The sequence below is a fragment of the Harpegnathos saltator genome, unplaced genomic scaffold (genome assembly GCF_003227715.2).
Source record: "Harpegnathos saltator strain DR-91 unplaced genomic scaffold, Hsal_v8.6 scaffold306, whole genome shotgun sequence".
Taxonomy (NCBI): domain Eukaryota; kingdom Metazoa; phylum Arthropoda; class Insecta; order Hymenoptera; family Formicidae; genus Harpegnathos; species Harpegnathos saltator.
Window position 1 is genome coordinate 26,409 of NW_020230102.1, and position 8,150 is coordinate 34,558.

Consider the following 8,150-nt stretch of genomic DNA (forward strand, 5'->3'; position numbering starts at 1 on the left):
TTGAAGATCAACATCGTGGATTCATTGAATATATAATATCGATATAACATCGGAAAATGTTGAGAAATATAACATCGATTCAACATTAAAAGATACATCTACTATGAACATTAACATCAGGTATGTAATAATATACTCTTTGCCTGTATAACTATCCTGTGTTGTGTTCATTTCAACATATTAATTTCATTCTATTCATTCTATAAAAATGCATTATCTTTCAAGGAATTAGTATGAATTGCAAGAATAAGGTGATAATTTATTTGTATATTTACTTGTATATTATGCTTACAGGAAACTATAGAAGGCTCGCGTCTTCTTTCACAGCCATAAATAAACAAAACTGTGATTTGACTGTGATATTGATAGAAAGGATCATTATGAGAAAAAAAATTACATTTCTAACCATATAATATATGATTAAGTGAAATATAGAATCATAGCTGACATTTTCAACTACAGCACAAAAATTGAACGAGATGAAGTTATTATATGTCATTGTCATTCTAAAGAGATGGCAAGTATAATTTTATTTTATAATATATTTATTTTATATAATATATTAATAATATATGTAATATATTTATTTTATACTATTATTATAATATATTATCATTACTTTTATTTTATTGATATATCATTTCTCTAGTCAATTTGGTCTTTGGCCTGTCTTCATATTTTAAATTGTGACATAGTCCATGAGGTCTATGAAAAATTCTGATTGAATATTCGAAAGATCCAACAATGGAAGATATAAAACAGAAGATTAAACAATATATGAAATAACATTGGAAGATACATAACATTGGACATAACATTGGAAGATAACATTGGAAGATACAAATTCAGTTCACTTGCAAACAAATCGGATCATGTTTAAACTTCTCTCCGGGACGTGTACATTTAAAAATTTGTGGTAAAAAATCTATATTGATTTATTTAAAACTAGAAAGACAATGGTATAAAAAGTTTATGCCAAAAAAGCTGTATGATAATTATAATTATTTTATATATTTTTTATATCTTGTAATGTCAAATAAATAAATATATTTCATATACATAGTATGATTTAGCAAAATTATTTCCTAACATTCGAATATAATAGTTTGCTTGCTAGCATGTCGAACTGGAAAGGATGAAATAAAAAAATTTATAAATTCTATTTTGAATTTAATATTCACTGAATTATTTATTCACTATTTATTACTTCATGTCAGAGGAAAAAATATATGATCGATACCCTCAGAGATACTGTTTGTTTTTTTTCGTCCTAATTTCCCGACTACAATGCAAGCGTCCTGGGGCTCAATTTTCGAAAATTTGTGAAAAATATCTTATACGATATTTCATCAATGGGACAACTTAATCAGCTGAGAATCGTGATATCTAGTGAAAATCACGAAATATCGTATGCGATATTTTTCAAGAATACGAGCCCTGTTCGATACGTGGCCGAACAAAAGAGTTTTAGAAAGTTGATATACAGGGTGTTTCAAAAAGAATATCCCAATTTAAAAATTGTATATCTCTGCAACCACGAACTACAAATGAATATGCGACTTGTACCACGTGAACGGTCTTGGCCCAAAATTTGATACTACCGCTAAATGCCCACACCATTGGCGCCCAAACAACCGCTACGCTTAATTGGAAGATGGCGTCTAGTCAACAGAAGGCGTTTTGTGTTCTCGTATTTAGCAAGACTGAATCCGTAATTACGGTTCAGCATGCATTTACATTACAGAATGTTCATCACTGGACAAAAACATTCGTCGTTGGTATTGACAATTTCAAGGAACAGGGCGTTTATGTAAGGGAAGTTGGACGACCACGTACTTTAGAAGAGAATACAACGAATTCAAGTGGCTTTTCAGCGAAGCCCGTGCAAATCCACTTGCATCTACCGGTAGTCATCTGAGCCAAGGCCACCATTCACGTGGCCGTACAAATCACATTCATTTGTGGCTCGTAGTTGTAGAGATATATAATTTTCAAATCGGAACATTCTTTTTAAAACACCCTATAATATGGATCGCAGAGCGATGCCCGTACTGGGTAAGCTGTTCGATCGACTGGACAACCGACCGGTCGTCCCCGGTCTAACGCCAAAGTCCTCAAGAGTGGCAATCGCCAAATACGCGATATTAAACGCACGTAGCAAATAACGCCGAGAAAATAGTAGCAGAACGCAATAGAGAACACAAAGAATACAACAGAAAAAAATGCAAATTATCTAAATGAGCGAATACGCTCGTATAGACAAAGTCTCGTGAGACAAACGCGTCAGCGACATTAGCGGCGGGCGGCAATACCGAAGAATGTCAATAGGCGCGGAGGATGGAACGACTCACTACCGTCGTTCAGACGATAGAAATGATCCTTTCGGATCCGAAGCCAGTGATTATATAGAATTAACGCAAATTTCTCTTTCGAAGCGGTGCTTCGAAACGGTCAAAATTGTAAGACCAACCAAGCATTTCCTGACCGCCAATCAAGTTCTTTCCGAACTTAAAACTGCTGCGGAAAATCAAGGTTTCGAAGGAGTTTGGAACCGGAGCTCTAACAAGAGAGCGGATCGAGTCACTCTTGAGAAAAAAGTCAAAGGTCCGGAGGACGTTTGGAAGAGCTCCAAAAGGAGACGACGGATCAGTTCGTTATTGAAGCCACGAAGATTTGAAAAGGAGATTTCACTGGATTTAAACAATTTTTCCTCAAAAACCCACCGAGCATATAAGAGCGGTAGGGGGGGGGGGTTTGAACCCAAAAACTCCAAGACTTGCTCCGCGAATTATTAAAAAAAAACTCGTCGATAAAGAGCGTAAACAAATAGAACAGAAATAAAAACAAAGTTGCCACAATCGGCGCTGGGCCATGCAAAGGCAGGAAACTTTCCTTCCGCGTTCGGTTATATCCTCGGGCGGCCGAACTTTAATTGTGAGCAACGGAATTAGTGAGCGCGCCGCGTAGCGGCCACAGTCGACACCAGTGACTAGGTACGTGGTGCCGGTGAGAGCGTCGCACACTCGCCTTCGAGAAAGACATTCATCGCTCGTATGCGAGAATGCTGAACGGGAGTACTACCTGCTATGGCGGCCCGCCAATTGGATTTCCGTACAGCAGCACATGCCGTACGGAATACTATTGGTATAAATAATTATTGCAGAGTATTGCATTGAACATATTATCGTTACACAATTATTTTCCAATTTATTTAAAAAACAATTTTTATATATTTAACTTAAGAATTTATTATATAAAAAGAATTTATTATATAAATTGCAGTCGCAATATGCGAAGTTGGCTACATTTGCTTATACAATTCAAACAATAATTAAAAAGCAGTTTAAAAAGCAGTTTTAGAATATATCATTCACTCTTAACACTTCAGTGTCAATACAAAATCATTAAAGTTAATATTCAGGTGACTCTTGAGAATATATTCAATCTAGAGAATGATACTCAAAAGATTTTATGTAGGATTTATAATTATCTATTCAGTGTCATACTCAAGTATTCAAAGTAAACTTTTAAATGTTCAGTGTTTATACTCAAATTGGAATACGAATAATATTCAGTTACTGGATGTACAAACTCCATCTTATAAGGTATAATAATTTAAGTAAAATAATTTAAAATTTAATAATTTAAGTAAAATAAAATAATTTAAATATAATAATTTAAGTAAAATATTTTATCCATTAGTTTCCTACTATCTACTTTGTGAAAATATATTATTCTTCAAGGAACTAGTATGAATTGTAAGGATAAGAAGATGATTATTTATTTGTATGTTTACTTATATATTCAAAAAAGTAATGTTTGAACAAGCAGAATCATTTAAATTTTAGAAGATTTTAAAAGAAAGAATATATTATTCAACTTCTTATAATAGATTATAAACTGTATTTGATCAAATATGGGCCAATTTTCTTTGTTATATAGCAACACACATACCTTTTTTAAAAAGCATTCCAAATATTCAGGTCCATGAACATGTAGTTATTTTTCGTTTATGTTTAGAAGTAGAGGATGACTGAACAAAATAAGTGGACATTCAAATCAACATATTTCTTTTCATATAAGAGGAAATCCTCTTGAAATAAGAGGAAAACAGAATAATATCTAATAAATTTTAGATGAATGTTCACTTTAGTCGCTCTATCGAAAAAGGAATCCTTTTCCTCTAAAAGATTTTGCTTAGAATATGAGACTATGGGAAAAATCACTTTACGAATAGAATATTATTTTTTGGGTGTTATGCTTACAGGAAACTATAAAAGATCAACATCTTTTTTCACAGCTATAAATGAATCAGACAGTGCTAATATGGATAGAAAGGATTATAATGAGGAAAAAAATTATATTTCTAACTATATAAGTAAAATATAAAATCATGGCTGACATTTCCAATTACAGCATGAAAATCGAATGAGGTGAATTTATTATATGTTAACTGTCATTCTGAAGAGATGGCAAGTATAATTTTATTTTATAATATACTATTATTATAGTATACCATTATAGTATTACTTTTATATTTTATTGAGATATATCCTCTCTAGCAAATTTGGTCTTTGGCCTGCCATCTTAAATTGTGACATAGCCTGTAGGGTCTATGAAGAATATAAGTTGAATACTTAAAAGATCTAACAATGGAAGATATAAAACAACAAAAGATTAAACAATATATGTAATAACATTGGAAGATATAAATATTTTGGCAGTTTTGCTTAGAAGGTTTGCCCTGATTTAGGATATTTTCTGAAAAGATAAACCTTGAATTGCAGAATGTTATTTTACTCTACAGAAACAAATAATGTGTTATGCATACCTGTAATTGCACATTATATGGACTGCATATTAAGTAAGTAGTACAATAAACGATTCTTTTTTTTTGTTATAACTCAGATAGACAGACATGTTGGCAATAGCATGCATACATTTAATATATATTACGATATCATTGAAGCTGCATAACATGTTTGTAATATGCTTGTTGTAAGAAATATGTATTTATTATTCCATATTTTGTAGCAAAATAAATGTTATATGTAACATGTTATTGCTGATTAATTGTGTCTTCTTGCTGATACAACTATGGCATATGTTGCAATTTTCGTGGCATCAGATTGCTTTTTTCATATATAGTTTTTTTATATATACTGCTACAATGCTGCTTTCTTGTATAAAGACGCATCTTTATGTACTTATGTTATTATTTTAATTCTTAAATTCAATCTCTCTGCAGATAACCTGCCGAAATTTATCTATCTGAGAATCCAAGCAATGCTTTTAAAGAGTTATATTTGTGTTAATCATATGTAAACACAATTTATTCATATAACTATATATCTTTTTAACTTTATCTCCGAATTTTTTATTGCTGAAGATCAGATTAATATTAATCAAAATACGTTAATATCCTAATTTACATCTCTTCACAGAAAATATACCAGCACACACATTCATCTTGACAAAAGTGCAACTGTATTCTGTTGTTAAGATGCAATTGTTTATTGAATTCTTGTTCTTTGGTTCGCTTGCAGGTAAGTCAGATCGTTATGTTTTAATCTTCGAGGGGAGAGGAGAGGAAGAAGAGATAATATATGAGATCACCCTGTTTATAGTGAAATTTTGTCTCTTTTCCGTTAATAGGTTAACTTGTCTCCATGGGGCCCAAATAACTAGGTGTTGATTATAGGGTGCCCATCTTGTAAACCCTAGTTTAGCTGATCTTGCAAAAAAGAATAGTAAATCGTGTTGTAGTTACATAGTATAATTCATGCCTTTTTTCAAAATTAAGGCATGGATGTCGTCACGCCACGTTGAATCGTAGCCTACCTATAGACAAACCAATTGAAAGTGGTGTAAGGTAGATAAATTGTTATTACATCCTACTTCTATATATCAAAGTATCTCTCGCTTGCCTATACCCAAAAAATATATCCCTGTCCTTCAGACTCCATTCAAATTCAGGTTTTCTCTCGTCCTCCGAGCTCGGATATTTCCCATATGACGGTGCTTCCTCTCTGCGCCGGGCCTGTAAATTTAGTCTCGTTGCCCATGTGCTAGCTCATATTCTGGTTTAACATTTTCTTAGCGTACGCCCGTCGCAGTAACCGAGTCCGCTGTGGTCATATATAGTTATTTGAATAATTTGGACACGGAAACGAAAATTGCAATTAGAATCGCAAACATCCCGGATACCGATTGTGAATTAATTTGCATCATATAGTTGGAATCTGGCTCCACTCTTCCTTAATTGACGATGTAATCTAATTCATCCTGCTCTACAATTGCGACCCTTATGTTCTTTGAGTTCCTTTTGTGCTTTGCACAACTAAAATTAGTTTCCTAGGCTATTACTAACCGTATACAGTATACCAGTAGCGAAAACGGATGGAAGTGCTGAGAGAGTAGGAGTGGGGGAGCAGAGCATTCTAGTGATACTATTGTCACAAAGAAAAATTTTATACCTAGCACATCACAAGATTCACGCGACTGTACCTAACATTACTTCTAAAAGATGCCGGATAAGTTTCCATTCATCACCCGTAGTTTGGTGGCCACCGTTGGACGGTAGGGAGCTTTCATGGGGGTGTGGATGAGTGGAGATTCCGTGCCAGCCAAAATTGGAGAACTTAAAGTTACCTAAAAAAACTTTGGCAAAGGGATCAACATTTTTGTCCTCAGTGCCATCCTTTTTAAAACGCATTCCTCAATCGGATCATCACATTTCTTCTTTTCAGGGGTCGACAATTACTTTCATAAGCTCCCAAGTCTTTGCAAGATTTACCTGAAGAAGCTTCGTGGATCATCTTTATTTTTATCAGGAGTAATTCTTTCTGCTAATTGTCTTATGAAGGCCTTACTATGTAATTGCATGCGTGTACTTGCACTACGTGGATAACCTCAACGAGATGTTGGTAAAATCTTTCCTGCACGAAAATGGGATAATTATGATAAGTTGTATTGTTTAAACAAGTTTTTCTTATATTGACAGTATGAGTTAACTGTATATAAGCATATATGAATCTGTATTGTAAATTAATGAAATTATAAAGATGTAAAACGGATTTTTCTATCAAATTATATCTTTAAAATCCAAATTTTAGAAAGAAAAATCAGACTTACTATAATATTTTTTATAAGTATGTATAAACTTAACTGACAAATGAGAAAGTGGGATGATGAAGGGTAGGTTATGAAAGTCACTACTTATAAATCATTTTGAACAAGTTAATGCTTTGGGACATATCGAAAGGATATTTTTTTACTCCCACCCGGCTATCGATAATACAATACATATTGTTTTTACAAAAATAACAGCCATTTAACTTCAAACTCCATCCTAGCAGACGTTACAAACATCTGAGCGCATACCATCGGAGAACTTAAATCGTGGGAGTCCCTGCATTGGTCAACCAAAGAAGCTTATAATTTTTATGAAGACAAATAATTACTTAGAAGTTTATCGCAAATAAGCGTCAATGTTTTCTTAGTTATTACGATTGATTAACTACTAACGAAATAACTTGTTATAAATTTCAACGTCATAAGAAAGATATGTATAACTATTACGTTTAATGTTTTAACATAAAATCGCAACATTGTATATAGAAATTATTAGATTTGAATTTTTTATATTAAATACGTTTTAGTTGTTATTAAAAGAGAAATGTATGTTTAATAATATTAAATCAAAATTAAAGAATTTGTGTCACGCTTGCATTGTGATCAGAGGAATTAGGGACGAGGAAAACAAATGGTATTTCTAGGAGTATTGATGATATATTTTTTCCTCTAACATGAATTAGTGATAAGTTTTAGTGAATATTAAATTCGAAATAAAATTGAAAAATTTTTTATTTCATCTTTCCACAGTTTCATGACGCTAGAAAATATATTCAAATGTTAGGAATAAATGTGCTCTAAATCATGCTGTGTGTAAAAAATAATTCTATTTCACATCGAAGACACAAATTTATTATAAAAAGAGTACGTTATAATACAATTATAAGTACAAGTTTTTTTGGCTTAAACATTTTATACTAGTATGTCTTTCTAGCTTTATTAGCATTCATTCATATATATCAATATAAATTTTTTTTACCATGTAAATTTTTAAACACAATGTCTGAGAGAAGTTA

The 8,150-nt window shown here is 32.3% G+C and overlaps 1 long non-coding RNA gene across 1 annotated transcript; it reads left to right on the forward strand.

Annotated features, from left to right (window-relative positions):
• The first annotated feature begins 3,002 nt into the window (after positions 1-3,002).
• Positions 3,003-5,569, forward strand: LOC112588829 (uncharacterized). The gene is made up of 5 exons (XR_003113074.1): positions 3,003-3,144; positions 3,540-3,605; positions 4,301-4,433; positions 4,563-4,864; positions 5,445-5,569. It is a non-coding gene; the product is annotated as an uncharacterized LOC112588829 (long non-coding RNA).
• Positions 5,570-8,150: the final 2,581 nt, after the last annotated feature.